The 17,827-nt window shown below is 49.9% G+C and overlaps 2 long non-coding RNA genes across 3 annotated transcripts in view; one reads left to right on the forward strand and one right to left on the reverse strand.

Moving 5' to 3' along the window:
* LOC123355988 lies at window positions 1–7,556 on the forward strand. Its single transcript, XR_006575257.1, has 3 exons — window positions 1–249; window positions 421–530; window positions 7,135–7,556. It is a non-coding gene; the product is annotated as an uncharacterized LOC123355988 (long non-coding RNA).
* LOC123355987 overlaps window positions 6,292–17,827 on the reverse strand; it is a 24,678-nt gene continuing 13,142 nt past the window's right edge. The window contains exons 3-5 of one of the 2 annotated variants that reach the window (XR_006575255.1): window positions 13,629–13,709; window positions 13,005–13,159; window positions 6,292–7,336 (exon numbers count right to left, since the gene is read on the reverse strand). This is a non-coding gene — a long non-coding RNA (uncharacterized LOC123355987). Of the gene's footprint in view, window positions 7,337–12,932; window positions 13,160–13,628; window positions 13,710–17,827 lie in introns of both variants that reach the window. The other variant, XR_006575256.1, reaches the window with a different exon arrangement.

Consider the following 17,827-nt stretch of genomic DNA (forward strand, 5'->3'; position numbering starts at 1 on the left):
ACTTGGTCCATGAGAAGGAGTCACTGCCCTTTCCCTGTCAGTACAGAGGAGGGATACGTGTGCCTGGCCACTACTGGCAGGGGCGGCTCTAGATATTTTGCCGCCCCAAGCACAGAGGGTCTGCTAGTCTGCTTGGAGCGCTGGTGCCTGGAGCCACCCCTGACTACTGGGATGTGTTCAACCCCTATATCGGGCAAACTGCTCTCTTATCTCAGCGGTGTGGGCAGAGCTTAATTCGTAATGAAAGAGGTCCTGGGGCTCAAGCTATTTTTTTACTTTCATACAGAGGTGCCGGGGTTACAAACTGCCAAGCCCAGGGGTGCCGGGGCTCAGCTCTGTGTATGGGATGAGGCTTCAAATACCATGGGCAGGTTGTAACTTCCTAGGACGGGTCTGATGCCTTCATCTCATTTCTGCCAGGCTACCAAACAGCCTTCAGAAGCAACTTTCGTCCTTGGCTGGCAAGGGGCGGATTTGAACCACTGACTTAACAGAAGGCTCCGCGGTCTGAACTGTCATGCCCCTGGCAGGTAGGACGCTCATTAAGGCGTTGGGAGCTGGTGCAGACAAAACCCTATGCAGTGCTCTGCAAATGTACCGGGAAATCAAATACCGGAGGGGATGAAGAGAAGGTGAAAAATGAGACATTTCGACAGGGCTGTGTGCCAGGAGGGTTAATTTTTCTCTATATTGCCGTTTCATGTTCCCTTTCAGACAAGCTGAATTACACAGTCCCGGCTGCAGGAGTGGTTATGCAATCACCTTCATTGGAATAAAGACGGCGCTCTGACAAGCAAATGGAGGGCTGCCCTTGTGGTTAAGGCACTGAAGTGGCACTTAGAAGATCTGTGTTCAGTTCCCATCTCTGCCACAGAGTCTGTGTGCACTCTTAGGAACATCACTTAATCCCGCTAGGCATCGGCTCCCCACCTGTAACATGGGGATAATAATCTATGCCTTGTCTATTAGGACTTCCAGCTCTCTGAGGGTACAGCCTGTGTCTCACTCTTTATCTATAGAGCACCCAGTGTGCTGGGGTCTAAATCTATGGTGGGGCCTCTGGGTGCTACCATAAATAGATAATAAAAGGGGTTGGATGTCTGATTCAGAACCACGGTGACGCGGCGTGATCATGGGTCTGGAGTGGGAGTGGTTTGGATCTGGGGTCAAATTTCCAAAAGCTTCTAAATGATTTAGGTGCCTACATCCTTTGGCTTTCAGTTAGGCTTCTTAAGTGCCTAAATCACCTTTGAAAATGGGCTCCTATGTCACTTGGACACGTTTGGCAATTTTATCTTTGTATCCAGCTGGTTCTAGTGTGAATGGCTGGTGCTGACAACTGGGTCTGGCTCAGAACTTTCCACCGTTTGGCTCTGGGGTTGCAGTCAGGTTCTCTTTAGTTCATAATCTCACTCTCCAAGCAGCTTTCAGGGGCATGGCCAATTTACCGGAGCCAGAGGAAGCCTGCCTGTTGCTACTAGGCTGTTAGAGGACAACATCCCCTGTGCTTCTAAGCAGCTGAAGAATAAATTTGCTCTACAAAGGGGAGAATTCTAAAAATACCAAGAAATGGCAGTGTGACATTAGCAGGGACAGTGACCCAATATCCAACGCACCGCAGGGGCTTTTGTCCTCTAACTACTTTAATCATTAAGGCTTGCGATGACATTATTCCCTCTGCTTAAATAGGGCACTGAGGCCACAGCTACCTGGGAAGCAGGGTTTTTGATCAGCCAGCGGCAGACAGGGGAGATGGAGAGGCACGTTGGCTAACGCTAAATGAATGTTGTTTCCTTTCCATTAGGCACAAGCCCGGCAATTTTGGACATTAGCAGCTGCGCTGCCGCCCTCTGAATTTTTGCAGATTTAATTTCTCATGACTGGCATGAGTGTTGCACTCGGCAGGTGGGCAAGGGGAAACAGGCCTGTCCTTTGGTGCATCATCACAGGCTGCTGTGTTGTGGAGCTGCTGAATTTCTTTGGCACTGGGTTTCCTGGTGTAAATGTTGCTCCAGCTTCCATCTTACTGCCCATCCAGGACCATAATAGCAATCGGTAAGAAGCCTTTCAGCTGAGGATTGCAGAACTCAGCCCTCCACAAACAGGAAGGACTGATTAGTGGGTGGAAGGAAGAATGGTGTAGTGGATAGTGTACCAGACTGAGATGCAATGAGGCCCTGGTTCAACTACCATCTTCCTGGGTGCCCTTAGGGAAAGCACTGAGTCTCCCCTGTGCTGTTATCTGTCTGTAGATACAACTCCAAGGGTGTAGGAGAACCAGCAGAACACTTCAACCTCTCTGATCACTCAGTAACAGACTTAAAGGTGGCAATTTTGCGACAGAAAAGCTTCAAAAACAGACTCCAACGAGAAACGGCTGAGCTTGAATTATTATGCAAACTCGATACCAGTAAGTTGGGTTTGAATAGAGACTGCGAGTGGCTGGGTCATTCCACAGATTGAATCTATTTCCCCATGTTAAGTATCCTCACACCTTCTTGTCGACTGTCTAAAATGGGCCATCTTGATTATCACTACAAAAGTTTTTTTTCTCCTGCTGATAATTGCTCATCTTAATTAATTAGCCTCTTACCGTTGGTATGGCTGCTTCCACCTTTTCATGCTCTCTGTACGTATATATAGCTTCTTCCTATATGTTCCAGTCTATGCATCTGATGAAGTGGGCTGTAGCCCACAAAAGCTTATGCTCAAATAAATTTTTTAATCTCTAAGGTGCCACAAGTCCTCCTGTTCTTACTCCAGGGGCTGTGAGGATCAATATATTAATGATTGTGAGGCGATGAGGGACAGAGATATATTTAGCTAGATGGCAGCATATGTGATGTCATTACTGTAAGAGGTAGAAATTGTTATCTTTAGTTTACAGAGAGGGAAACAGAGGCACAGGCAAGGGGAGAGACTTGCTCTTCAAGGTCACACAGCAATTCAGTGTCAGAACTGGAAAGAGAACCCAGGAGGCCTGAGTTCCAATCTTGTGTTCTAAGCGCTAGGAAATGCTCTCCCTTCGGTGCCAACCGCACACAAAGACACACGGGAAACCCTGGTGGCCTGGAGATATGGACTTTGTGGCTGCTAGGAGTGCAGTCTGGGTTTGTAACCTTAAAGCCAGGGATTAGAAGATCAATGGACTTCTTTTGTCCTTTCAGACATGCTGTATCGGTTCCATATAAAGTCTGCATAAGTATCGATATTTGTAGGGTAACATTCTCAATAGCCCCAAAGTCTCATAGAAAGTCAACGGCTGTGGTCCGTGCTATATGGCAGCAGGTCCTGTCGGTGGGCGGCCGGGGTCTGGGCCGTATGGCGGCGGGTCCTGTCGGTGGGCGGCTGGGGTCCGGGCCATATGACGGCTCAGGTTTATGCTGTATGGCAGCAGGTCCTGTCAGTGGGCGGCCGGGGTCCAGGCTGTATGGCAGCAGGTCCTGTCGGTGGGCGGCCGGGGTCCAGGCCGTATGGTGGCTCAGGTTTATGCTGTATGGCAGCGGGTCCTGTCGGTGGGTGGCCGGGGTCCGGGCCGTATGGCAGCAGGTCCTGTCGATGGGCGGCTGTGGTCCGTGCTGTATGGCAGGCTATGATTTGTTGTCACTTTTATAAGTCAGAACAACAAAATCACTAGTCTTCCACACAGAGCCAGACCGTGAGTGTCAGCGCTTCTTCCTAACGCCTTAGGGAAATGCTCTTTTGTTTTTTCTTCTGATTTTTCCCCACCTCCTGCAGGCCCCAGATCCTGCCCCAGTGGGCCAATACCCTCTCCACAGTGCCCTCTGTGGGTCAGTCCCATGACTCACTGTAACCTTCTGTCCCACGTCAGGGGGTTCACTGAGACTTCCCACTCTGTTCTCTCAGCGAGTGGACCACACACCCCCAGGTGGATGCAGATCACATTGTCTGAAGCACGCAGGGGCTCGGCAGGACCTCCTGCTCACCTGGCCCCTCTACCCCCAGCTTCTCCTGGTGCTGGGCTGCTGTGCAAAGCACTGTCAGCTCGGCCGTCTCCTGGTTGTGTCCCAGTGAGTCAATGCAATAGGTATTTGGGGACGTTAGAAGGAAGCAGTCACGTAGAGAGGAGAAAACCAAGATAATGGGAGTTTCCTGGAGTCTCCTTGAACCCAGCCTAAGCCTACTGAGTGGGTGAAATTACTGTGGTTTGCTTACTAGTGATGCTCTTTCCTCCCCCTCGTCTTCCCTGGATCTTCTGAGCGCGATTGTAATTTCTCTCCTGGTTCAGCTTCGCTTCCACGTCCCAGCTCTCTTCTCTGAATGTCTTGCACATCTCTTGGATAGCATGCGATGGGGCAACAGCAGCTCATAAGGCAAAGCCAACAGCTATTCTGTGCCAGTGCTCCCCGTGGGGTGAGGCTGAGGCGGACGTAACTGAGCCCTGGAAAGCTCAGACAGAGGCATCTACCCTGCGTCGTTCTTCCCTTCGGTCTGATCTTCGACTGTCCCTGTGTGAACACAGTTCACGAGAGCAGGTTCACATTGTTTGTCATCTCCCCTCATCCAGCAAACCCAGGCTGCTCTGGCCTTAGCTTTGCAAAGCCGGGTCTGTTCCAGACTCTCCCCAGGGGAGGAGGAAATGTTCTCTCAGTGAAGGGTCTGTGCGCTGGTGCTGAGAAGGGTGCTCACGCCCTTCAACAAGCAAACAACCCAGGCACTCAACTCGTTTTTTCCCCGTGTGCTCTCTGTGGACTTTTGAGTCTGACTCCAGATGGACATTTTAATCTGGGAGTTTGTGCTGCTCAGGAGATAAGTCCATTGTGCTAACCCGGGTAGCGTGAGTGTTTGCAATGGGTAGAGCTGATAAAAGATATCGGGCGATGTCCAGGTGGTCGTATTTAATAGTGAGCATAGTCCTGTCTGCATTGTCCCGGTGACGGGCTGGAGCTGCTGTCCAGGTGTTACTCGACACCCGGTTGATGTAATGACCTCCCCAGATGCTGGTTATTACCTGGATTTTGCGACTGAGCCCTTTGTGAAACGGCCTCCTTTCTTTGTTTCACAGGCTGCTACCGAAGAGTGGGAAATAACAGGCTCAGTTCTGCCCTGACATACGCAGGTGACTTCAGAGGGCGTAGCTGGCTAGTGCCTGAGAGACAGACATGAACTAAACAAAGCAGGGAGTGCATGGCCGGGTGCTTATTCTATAGCTGAAAAGGCCAATTTCTCTCAACCACCCAAAGTCTCTTTGGAGGCAGCAGTCAATGAACAATACATTACTGTGAAATGGAGCATTGGGGCAAATCCAGAGGGCCCCCTTAAGGCCAGATCAACCACCCTTACTCACATCACGTAGCACCTTCCTCGGCAGAATGCCCCATCAATTTCATATCCACTTGTCGTCTTTCGTCTTACACAAAGGGCATGTGTATGGTGCGATCACTGGGTCTGACTGCAGCTCGGGCAGGCATCCTGAGCCACCTGCGAGCTCGCCAGCTCGGGCCCAGAGCAGTGAAGCCCAGTAGCGTGTCCTTCAGTGAGAGTCGTACAAGCCCAGCTGCCTCGGCTTAGTTGCTCCAGGACCCAAACTAGCTAGATGAAAGCTAGCTCGGCTGTATCTACTCGAGCTCCAACCACACCCTGTGATGACAGGACAGGCATAGCCCGATCGTAAACTCTTTGGGGCATCTTTTTGTTTGGTGTTTGTACAGCACCAAGCACAATGGGATCCGGGTCCAGGACTGGGGTTTCCTGGACACTAGAGCAATACAGATACAAAATAATAATTGTGAAGGAGTAAAGCACTATTCATAGAACATAAGAACGGCTATATTGGGTCAGACCAAAGGTCCATCTAGACCAGGGGTCCGCAACCTTTCAGAAGTGGTGTGCCAAGTCTTCATTTATTCATGGTAATTTAAGGTTTCACGTGCCAGTGATACATTTTACATTTACAGGGGCTGGTGGATGGAACCCCAGACTGGCAGCGGGGTGAGCGGACCGGCGGCTGGGACCCCGGCTGGCAGCGGGCTGAACAGCTCAGCCCACTGCCAATCTGGGGTTCTGTTCACCGGCCCCTGCCAGCTGGGGTCTCGGCCGCTGGCCCCACTCAGCCCACAGCCGGCCCGGGGTTCCGTCCATCCAGGCCCGCATCCAGGACTGAGTGGGGCCGGTGGCAGGGACCCCAGGCTGGCAGCAGCGTGCCACAGTAAATCAGCTTGCCATAGGTTGCTGACCCCTGATCCAGCCCAGTGTCCTGTCTTCCGACAGTGGCCAATGCCGGTTGCCGCAGAGGGAATGAACAGAACAGGGAATCATCAAGTGATCCATCCCCTGTTGTTCATTTCCAGCTTCTGGCAAACAGAGGCTAGGGACACCGTCCCTGCCCATCCTGGCTAATAGCCATTCAGCATAAGATCATCAGAATCTGCCCCCCCCTTTTTTTTTAAAACACAAATTCCCTTTTAAATCAATGAGTGTTTGACAGAATAAGGACAAGACCCTACACCCATGTGTGTGTTAGGCTTGTGCCTCGCTTTCAAGCCAAGTGACTTGAAGAGGGGATGAGAAAACTCTTCGAAGACGCTCTCAAACTTCAGGGCGGTGCTTTTCAGCTGGCTGGGGGTGGGGGGAGATGAGAAGGGGGGATATTTTAATGTTACTTTTCCAGTAAATGTCAGGGGGTCATGAACATTTTTGACTTCATATAAGGGGGTCGCCAAGCCGACAAATACTGACCTAGGGTAACTGAGCCCCTGGAAGATTTTGTTTTGGTTGATTGGTTGGTGCCACTTGGGGAAATTCCGCCCTGCACAGCGCTAGACCTAACACCTGAAGATAAAACAGATCCGTGACTGGGACTCAAAGAAGGCGGGGAAGCCCCACCAGAGGCAGGGGAATCCCCCTTCAAGTCAGAGACTGGGAACCAATCAGAAATCCCACCTTCATTCGATCCCCAGTGGATTCAGTGCCGGCCAATCAGATTGCTGAATTCATGCACATGTTTAGGAAAAAAGGGTCAAGTTGCCAGCGGTCAGAAACCAGCGTCTTCAGAATTCAATAGGGGAAATAAACCCTGATATGCTTATGTGATTGGCTCAGGGGACAGTGAGCATCAGCCAATCAGAGTGCAGTAAGTAAATACTAATTTAGGAATTGATTGTCTCTCTACAGGTTGCACCTGTTGCAAGCAGCGGTGCTGGAGTCCACCATAGCTTCCCTTGAAACTTGCCGCAGATACAGACAGGATCTCAACTGGGCTGCGAGCACGCTGGAGCCAGCCCAGTCAGAGAGAATGGGGCTCGAGGAGCGTAGCCGCAAGCTGTCTTGGAAGCGGTTGGCTTTTCCTGGAGAGATCCCCAGCTGCGCTTCCAGGCTGTAAATTAAACAAACCGTATTTCCTATGTAGCAGACCCCGGGGGCGGTGGAACGAACAGCATGGCCTTACTGCTGTTATTTCCTCTGAGTTAAATCCCACCCCCTTCAGACTGATGGTGCCCACTTTACCTGATTTGTAATTTATTAAAATGATTTAAGGCGAGACGGGGCGGAAATGCTCAGTGCAAATGATATTTTGAGCTGTTGTGCTTTGCCAATGCGACGGAAAATAAATCTCTCTGGCACCGCGGCTCTGTACGGGAGTTGTCATTAAATGCAATTAAACAGACCCTGCAGGTGTCCTGGGTCAGGCCTGCAGCAGCCCATTCACCATGGCAATGTTATTATCATCCTGACAACAAAACACCAGCTATTTCCTGAGCTGCTGTGATCGATGAGATTTGCCTGATTTGGAGCTGGGTGGTGGGGATGGAGGGAGACCAGCCAGCCTGGTTCAAACATGCTCGTTAGAGTTACTGATGGAAAAGTCAAAGAGCTGCTCGGCAGCCAGGAGGATGGAGGGACATGGGATCTGAGGGCAGGGGAAGAGAGGGATGTTTGGGGAACAAAGAAAGAGGGAGAAATGGAGGGGGTTTCAACCTCATTTCACATGGTCTCAGGGAACCTTAAAGCAGAAGACCGGGTTTGAGGACAAGGCCCTGCAGTAGTACTCGGGAGATGGGGGTTTGATTCTGCCACGGAGTCCCTGTGTGTCCTCAGGCAAGTCCCGTCGGGTCAGAGCTTTCACAAAAGCTTAGTTCCCTTTGAGGCACTGAAATAAGCGGCCTGATGTCTGAAGGAACTGCACGTTGGATGCTGAGATATTTTACAATCTGACCCGTGTTTCCTTCCCACCTCTTCGTCTGTCTCATCTATTTAGCTCAGAGGTCCCCAAAGGGGGGCCGCATCCTCTTAGAGGGGCATGGCGGGACCTTCAGAGGGGTGCAGGGGGTCTGGACCAGCCCCCATGGGGGGTGGGGAGGGAGTACCACCCAGCCCCTCCCCGCACCAAGCTCTGCTCCGGTCCCACCCCCAGCTGTGGGCCCAGCTGCCAGCCCCCACCGCAGCCCGGTTGCAACTCCGCTCCTGGCCCCAGCTCCATCCCTGCGGTCCCAGCCTCGGCCCCCCTTACCCCATCAGCATCCCCCACACAGCTGCGCCCTACTCCCAGCTCCAGGGGTGTGTGGGGGGGTGCACAGACACGGGTAAGGGGGGACATGGCCCTCAAAAGTTTGGGGATGCCTGATGTAGCCTAGGAACACTTTGAGGCTGGATCTGTCTCCCACTCGGTGACTGTGCAGCACCCAGCGATGGGGCCCTGACTTCAGCTCGGGCCTCTGGACACTGTAATTACTACGAATGATAAAATGGAGTGACTCCTGATTTACACCAGGATAAATGAAGAATCAGGACCCAATTCCCCTATTGAAAAAAAAAATCATACTATAGCAAGCTCTCCACCACTTTGGTGTCCATTCACAGACTGATCCTGCAACCATCGAAACCCCAGAAGCACTCCAGTAGCAGACCCTAACTAGGATCGTTACTCGACTGACTCTCGTTCTGTGGTGGCCACACCTCTTATTCCCCTTCCCCACCGCTAATTGCAAACCCTGGGTGAAATTCCACCAGCTCCTGCTCTCACACCAACATGAATCCAGAGTGAGCGCACTTTATTCAGTGGAGTCATCCTGGGGTGAAAGCCTTGTAGGGTCAGAATCAGGCTCCTAGGGAACTACTTACTGGGCCAGACTCACTACCATTTACACCACTGTCAATCCAGAGCAACTCCACTTGAATCAATGGAGCTGCTTTTGTTTTCCATGGGTTTAATGGAAAGCAGAAGTTCACCCAATGTGTATTTCAGCCTCTATTCTCCTTTTCAGATCCTTCTGCCTCCCATGCTCCCTGCTGAGGCCCGGGAGCATTGGAGGGTAGAGAGGCTCAGCAGATCTGTGCCTATGTCTCTTGCCTTTGGCTTTCTCCTGTGATTAGGCTGCAGTTTTTAGGGGAAGGTATATACCCCACAACTCCCTTCTGGAGCAGCTAAGGGACAGAAATCTGGGAGAGAAAGGGGGAGAAGTCCAGGAGAATTAGAGCTGAGTGAATAATGGTTCAGGGTCTGAACCAAAAAAATCCTCCTAAAATTCTGGTTTGATTTGAACCAAAATGATTTCAAAATTTGGCAACAAATTGAAAAACACAAAAAAGATTTCCTTTTGAAGTGACCCACACGCATTGAATTGACTTGATTTGGGGGAGGGTGTTTCATTTCAATTCAGACATTTGGAGTGTTTTCACCCTGTTTTTTTTTTTTAAACCTGGCCAAATATGACATTGAAACGCCGTTTCGAATAAAAACGTCTACACTAAACATTTTAAGTTTTTCAAAAAAAAGTATTTTCAGCCAACACTATTTGCTGAATTTGACCCAAATTCAATTAATAGTCCCCCCCCCCACGCATTTTTCAATGAAAAACGATTTGCTGAAAAAAATATCGTCCAGCTCTAATGGGAATCCTGTTTCCATAGTGGTGATGTCTCTGCCCGCAGCTGGGCAAACGCCAGCAAATATCCACCCGCATTCTTACAGGACTTTGTTCAGCTACACTCAACTCTCTTGCGCTCGCCTCCCACGAATGTCCGCAGGGCGTAGTGTCCTGGCACAGACATTCATAGAATCATAGAATCTCAGGGTTGGAAGGGACCTCAGGAGGTATCTAGTCCAACCCCCTGCTCAAAGCAGGACCAAACCCAACTAAATCATCCCAGCCAGGGCTTTGTCAAGCCTGACCTTAAAAACCTCTAAGGAAGGAGATTCCACCACCTCCCTAGGTAACCCATTCCAGTTCTTCACCACCCTACTAGTGAAAAAGTTTTTCCTAATATCCAACCTAAACCTCCCCCTCTGCAACTTGAGACCATTACTCCTTGTTCTGTCATCTTCTACCACTGAGAACAGTCTAGATCCATCCTCTTTGGAACCCCCTTTCAGGTAGTTGAAAGCAGCTATCAAAAAAATTGGTGGGGAGCAGGATTCAGAAGCCCAGGGGTCAGCGTTTGCAGAAAGCAAACGTGATAGCATTCACACCAGGCACGCTTGTGTGCTCCGGCAATCAGGGAACAGGAACAATATCATGTGGCTTAACTCTGGGATCCCAGCCAGCCACCCCAGTAAGAAGGTTGGTGTTCACGGGAGGCTCTTTGCCATCAAAACCACTGAGACATTTGCAAGCACTGTTTGAATTACTGGCTCAGCTCTGCCTCAGGCTGCTTGGAGAACGAATCACTCCAGTCCCAGGGAATCCCAGCTGGTAGCACAGTGTGGTTTCCAACCTGTGCTCCGCAGACCCCTGGGGATCCACAGACTGTGTCTAAGATTCCCAAAGAAATCTGCACCGCCATTTGAAATTTTGTCAGGTCTGCAAACAAAAAAAAAAGTTGAAAACCCCGGCTGTAGCAGAGGGAGGATTGCAGTGTGTGACAAAGTGGAACTGTTCTTAATGTTTCCTCTAAATACTGTAGGGGTGCCTCAGTTTCCCCTATGCATTTCTTAAGTCTCTAGGTGGTGGGATAAAGGCCAGTGTGCGTAAATGGCTGACACTCTGTCTCCTGGCAACTAATGGCCGGGGCCCTTCCCCCCCTGCAAGGGGATGCTAAAGGTGTTCAAGAACAAAAAGCTCAGGTAACCTCCTGGCCCGGGAAAAAGATAAAGGCCAGAGAGAAGGGGCTGAAAAGTTTCAGTTTGAAGCTGGCTGGGGACCTGGCGTGAGTGCAAACGTGGGTGTCTGTCTCGCTGGGCCCCAGGATGAACCCGGCTAAGGGGTCCTGTTCTCTGTACCTACAAGCTCTGTTTTAGACCGTGTTCCTGTCATCTAATAAACCTCTGTTTTACTGGCTGGCTAAGAGTCACGTCTAACTGCAAAGTTGGGTGCAGGACCCTCTGGCTTCCCCAGGACCCTGCTTGGGTGGACTCGCTGGGGAAAGTGCACAGAGGGGCAGAAAATGCTAAATTCTCCAATGTCAAACCCAGAAAGGTGGAAGCTTGCCCTGAAAACAGTCTGCTCACAGAGAGAAAACTTCACCAAAGTCCTGACTGGCTTTGTAGGGAGCAGTTCCAAAGCATCGCCCGGAAACTCCGTGACACAGTGCTAATAGCTTATATGTCTAGCGTGCACACGCAGCCCCACTGACATGCAGCCACCTCTGGGGTGGAAGGAGGTAGCCAGTGGGGCATGCATCAATAGTGCATGGGTGGGGGTGGGGAGTCAATTGTTGGCAACACACACAGGTAACCACCATCTCCATCTCCATTGTTACAAGCAGTATCAGGAGCGCCTGTAATCTCCATATGGAGCAGACAGGAGTTCTTCTCTGAAACACCCACCCAGAGCAGATCGCATGGCCCTCTGCTTATCAATGTCCCGGGATGAAGGGCAGACTTGACCCTATGACAAAGGGACTCAGGATTTCTAGACCTCTCCTACCCCTGCCTCCTTTCCTTGATGCCTCTCAGGAAGGCAGATCCACCTGAGCATGTACCTGGCTAACCACCCAATGCTGTTCCTTGCCCTGGGGTGGCGGGGCCAGCCTTGAATTTACATTGAAGAGTTTCTTCTTTCTCTTGCGCTCCTACCCCACTCAGAGGCCTGGAGATCTCTCGCTGCCATCTAGGGTAGCCTTCTGCTGTTCTGTATGATGATCGAACTCTGGCCATACTCCGTTCTCTGCTGGCGTAAGCGGCACAGCTCCATTGTTTATACAGCACAGAATTTGGTCGTAAAGGCCTTGGCATTCTCAGCTGACTAAGGAACATCTAGTTCCTAGGCAAAAGTTGTTATCAAAATACAGATCTCTTTTTGGTTTATGGGGGTTTGTAGGGCCAGATTCTACTCACTAAAGTGGGTGTAAATCCAGAATAACTCTGTCTTCAACTGAGATACTCTGGATTTTTAGTAGGGTGACCAGATGTCCCGATTTTATAGGGACAGTCTCGATTTTTGGGTCTTTTTCTTATAAAAGGCTCCTATTACCCCCCACCCTCTGTCCTAGTTTTTCACATTTGCTGTCTGTCACCCTAATTTTCGGTGGTTTAAGTAACAGAGGAGAATGTGCCCCTTTGTGTGTGTTTCACAGACACACAAACCAGAGGACAAGAAACTGCATGTTACAGCTGCTAGTGTGAAGAGCCGAGAGGCTGATAATAAGTGTCATGGAGACAGATCCTCAGCGGATGTAAGTCGGCATAGCCCAGTGTCGCGCCACCTGGACTTTAACGAAGTGACGCCAATTTACACCAGCTGAGCACCTGATCCGGTGTCTGGAGTGCTTAGGGACACCCCCTGGAGTTTCCATCAGTGGGTGTGAGAGGGCAGGAGGGACTGGCCACATGTGAGCACCGGGGTCAGGAGAGGAGATAGAACAGTTCCAACAGGAAGCATGTTTCTCAATTTCCCCCGTGCCTGCTTTCTGTTTCTCCTCTCGCTTTTCCCTCTTCCTCCATCTCTTCTTCCCTCCTCCCCACCACTTCTTTTTTTCTCGGCTGCCCCATCCCTCTTTGCTCCCTGCCCCTGAAACGTATCAGTAAGACTTACCAGCACACTCCCTTCTAAACAGGTGCAGCCTCCACTCGGTGGATTTTAATTACCCCTTCAAGGCCCTCTTACCGAGATGAATTTTCCGGAGGATTATGCATGCGTCTGGTCTCTAGTTAGCCAGATTGCAGCGTCCTTGTCAGGAACAGTCAGTTTGTCCGTCTCTTTGGAGCAGCTGTCTCTTTTGCTTCCCGCCTCTCTGCTTGCGCTAACAGAAAACAAACCTGCTGATAAAGAAAACACGGCCGTTAGGTAGCCTGGCTGTCGGGGAAAAAAAATATATTAAGGCCAAGATTTTCAATCATAGGAGACTAAAGTTAGGCTCCTAAATTATGATTTCAGTTCCTAAATCAGAGGCTCAATTTTCAGAAGTGCCGAGAACCCAGCAACGCTAATTGACTTCCACAGGAGGTGCTAGGAGGGGGATTTTCAAAAGATACCTAAGTGACTTAGGTGCAAAAATTCCATTGGGACTTGTGCTTCCAAATCATTTAGGCCCCTTTGAAAATCCTGCCTTAGGTGCTCACTGCTTGTGAAAATCAGGTCACCTATTTAGGAGCCTAAATGTGGACCTAGTAGTTTAACTTTTAGACTCTTATTTTTTAAAACCTTGGCCTAAGAGAGATTTTCAAAAGGCATAAATGGCAGGTGCCTAGTTCCCATTGTAAGTCAACAGGGGTTGTGCTCCTAACTTACCACTGTGTCACTGCAAATCTCCCCATAGAGGGGGAAGTATATGTGTCCTGGTCTGGAAAGCACCTTCGTGCTGACAGCTGGCTGGAAAACAAACCTCCATTGTCACAAAACAGTTAAAACATTTTTATTACCATTTTTCCCCTCGAAAAATATTTTTTCGTCGACATTTTCTGACCAGCTGCGCTCGACAGAGTGGAGGCCAGTGTGGCCCATATAGACCTACCGGCTTCACTGGGTGGTGGATCTGCCTCTGTGTGCAGTTAGAGAGGGTGAGAAAGCTGCTTTTAGCCATTTTGCATCCTATTTTGCATTGTGCATCTCCTGTCACATCTCAAATGCCCCGTTAACATATCCTTCTGGTCCTGCAGGAGATTCCTCAGAACGTTCGTTGATCCGTCTCTTCAGATCCGCTTGCCGGGTTATTCCCGATGTTTAGCTAGTAAAATTATTTTTATTATGAATATTCTTTTCAAGAGACACCAAGGTTTGGGTCTCTCGGATTGTTTTGCAAAGCACGTGTGGACGTGTGCCTGCGTACCCACCCACAAATCTGTGAGACGTAAGAATAATGTGTAGCTATGGGTTAAGGGTTTAAAAGCAGTGCATTGCCTCTCAGGGCCAAAGCTCGTGTTGCAATGTAGCTGTGAATGCTTATCCTTGCATTGCTCTCTGCAGCGCGTCAGAGCACTGTGCTTGTGTGCTTCCATTAATGTTTGTGTGGTTGGGCATACTCTTTGGCACGGATCCTCATGGCTACATTAGCTCCATGCCCCAGGACACGCCCGCTGCATCGGGCTCTTGCACTGAGTCTGCGCGGCGCCCTGGCATGTGCATTCATGGCCTTGCAATGCAGCACAGTCTATATTGGGTCCTTGCACATCAGGTCCATGGCATGATCTGCATCGGGCCCGCCTGCTTGTGTTTGTGCCCAGCTGGACTCAAGCATTCCACTGGGGCCATAGGTGCCGACTTCCCCTCTTCCCGGTGGGTGCTTGACCCCCTGCCACTCCTGGCCCCGCCCCTGCACTGCCCTTGCCCCGCCCCCATTCCACCTCTTCTCCCAAGTCCCCGCCCCACATCTTCTCCGCCTCCTCCCCTGTGTGTGCCGCGTCCCCACTCCTCCCCCTCCCTCCTGGAAAGTTGTAAGTGCTGCCAAACAGCTGTTAGGCGGCGGGGCGGCGGGAATTGCTGGGAAGGAGGGGGAGGAGCGGGGACGCAGTGTGCTGTGGGGAGGGGGGAGAAGGAGGCAAGGAGGGGGGAGCTGGGTCACCGGTGGGTGCAGAGCACCCACTAATTTTTCCCCATGGCTGCTCCAGCCCCGGAGCACCCACGGAGTTGGCACCTATGACTAGGGCTTATGTGCCTTAGTGCAGCTTGCTGGCATTAGTGTGCCCGTCAGCACTAGAACTGCTTCCATGCATTCCTGTCCATGAGGGCACTCTCCTAGTCTCCTCGCCCCAGAGCGCCTCCTCACGGCGAGACCCAGCACTGCAGCCCCTCTGTTCTCCCTCCTCCAGACCTCAGGGGCCTTCACAGCGACCTGGCCCTGCAGCCAGGCCACACTTCAGTGTCTCAGCCCTTCCAGGGTAACAGGACTGAAAACTCCCCCAGAGCACTTCCTGGGCCCAGTCCCCCACCGACTCTCCATCCCTCTCGCCGGGTCTGGTGAATTCATCGTCGCTCCGTCACAGAGCGTTCCCTCCCAGCGCATTCTCCCAGCACCCCAGGCTCCTCGTGAGCCACTGACCTACAGGGTTTCTTCCCTAGAGTCTCTCTTCTCCTTAGGAGTCTCCTTCTGCCCTCTCCTTTCAGGCACAGTCCCGGGGTACAAACGCCCTCCAGCAGGCCTGGCGGGAACCAGAGAGAAGAAATTCCCACCTCCCTCTCTCCTAGGTCTCTCCCCCCTCTTGTCCTTCCTTTATAGGAACCACACAGTCTGCTTCTCCCCAGCTGGGTTTAATTCTTAATGACCCACCTCTCCTCCAGGTGCCAAAGAATAGGCTAATTGGTCTCTCTGCTTCCCCAGAACCCTGTCACTGCCTGTGTGGGGTATATACATGTTCACAGGCACTCCCTCAGTGCTGGGCTTGTATAAGCGTGTAGCCAATGATTTTAGTTTATTATTTATTGATTGTGTGGTGTTATAGTTAATTAATATGATATATGATGTATATTTATTGTATGTTAATTAAAATTAATTTGTCGGATTATAAAAGTGTAAGACTGATCAGTATTTAAAGGAACCAAGTAATAGACATAAGGAAGACAAGCTGAAATGCAAGTGACGGTAAGGTTGAGGTCTGCAAGACTTTAGCTTAGCTATTTTAGGCCTTGGAGACAAGAAATGATGACATAAGTAACTGGAAAATAACCCAGTGCTCTAGGATTATGGGAAAAGAGGTACCAAGTGGTAATATTGTGCAAAATTACCCAGAAGATTATTAGATCATAAAAATACTGTAAAGGTGCATCTGTCTCCGACATGTGTCAACCACGGGATACTGGTTGTGCAGCCATGCTAATGAAAATAAAAGGAACTGACACAGCTTGTAGAAAAATGGGGTCCCTTAATTTTCCAGGGGACACAGACCAATAAGAGAAAAGAGGGTGGACATGCGCAGAGGGTAGGTGTAGACAGAATCACAGTATAAAAAGGGGATGCCCAGAACAGGAAAATTGAGCTCCCTATGGGAGACTCCAGCAGGAACCATCCCTCTACTGATGATCAAACCAGGAGAGACCCATCAGACCCTAACCCTGTTGTTAAGGATGTGAGTATAACTATATTTGTAACTTGTGCATATAGGGTGACCAGATGTCCCGATTTTATAGGGACAGTCCCAATTTTTGAGTCTTTTTCTTATATAGGCTCCTATTACCCCCCAGCCCCTGTCCCAATTTTTCACATTTGCTGTCTGGTCACCTTATGTGCATAGGTCTGTATAGAATTTCGATACGTTTGAGTAATCAGAACTTTCATTGTAACTTTAATAAAACTTGTAAAACAGACTAGACCTTGTACTTGTGAGTGTCTGTGTGGTCGCTACCCTTGGTCTGTCTGTGTTCCTAGAGACTCTAACTCTAAAACAAGTAGCAGGGGGGACTTTCACTCTAAGCTTGAAGCTGTAGCCGCCAGAGTTGAACCCAGGGTGGTGTAATAGCACACTCCAAAATTCACTTTAAATAAAATGGCAGGTTTCAATTGCTGGAAATGAGTCATTTTCATTACCACTACAAACAGTTCTTTTTCTCTCCTGCTGATAATAGCTCACCTTAACTGATCACTCTCCTTAGAGTGTGTATGGTAATACCCATTGTTTCATGTTCTCTATGTATATATATATCTTCCTACTGTATTTTCCACTACATGCATCCGATGAAGTGGGTTCTAGCCCACGAAAGCTTATGCTCAAATAAATTTGTTAGTCTCTAAGGTGCCACAAGGACTCCTGTTCTTTTTAAATAAAATGAAAGGTTCCAAGCGTCTGTGTGGTGGAGACGCCACACAGATAGCAAGGGTGACATGGAGGGGAGCCGCCCTCATGAGACAAGCAGGTAAAAAGCAAACTAGCCCTCCTTGCCCGTCACACTATTTAGAGGCTTTATTTCAGACTCCGAGCGAGATCGTCATAATCTTCCCTTTCTCCTGGACTGTTTCAAAGTGATTGCAACCCAGGGTTACCTTGAGAGGCAATGCCATCCACTGATATTTTGTCAGCCCAGGGAAAGAGAGAGACAAGGGGACATGCCACCAGTATAGCCTCCTGCCCATGCCAACCCCACAAATGTACCCCCGGTTCCCTGGGTTGGAGAGCAGGAAGTGCTCGGGTGGATGTCCCGCTCCTGCGGACATATACACATGCCCGCATGCAGACGAACATGCATGTGGACCACTCACACATGTACATGCACATAATTTCATTGCACGGGTATTTCTAGCATGTGTTTGGAACTAGATATTGATTATAATGACGATGATGATTGATCAGTTAGGGCTGATTGAAATGTTTTCTCAAAACGTTTTTGCATTGAAAAATGGCATTTTTTTTCCCCCAGGGGAAATTAATGTTTTGGTCAAAAATTTCTTTTTTTCTTTGACAAAAGACTGAAACCCACAACATTTTTACATTTTTTTCATTTGTCTGCCCTCCCGCCCCCACACACTTTCTATCCATTAAAAGGGGGAAAAAAGCAAGAGG

Source organism: Mauremys mutica, chromosome 24 (genome assembly GCF_020497125.1).
Source record: "Mauremys mutica isolate MM-2020 ecotype Southern chromosome 24, ASM2049712v1, whole genome shotgun sequence".
NCBI classification, from domain to species: domain Eukaryota; kingdom Metazoa; phylum Chordata; order Testudines; family Geoemydidae; genus Mauremys; species Mauremys mutica.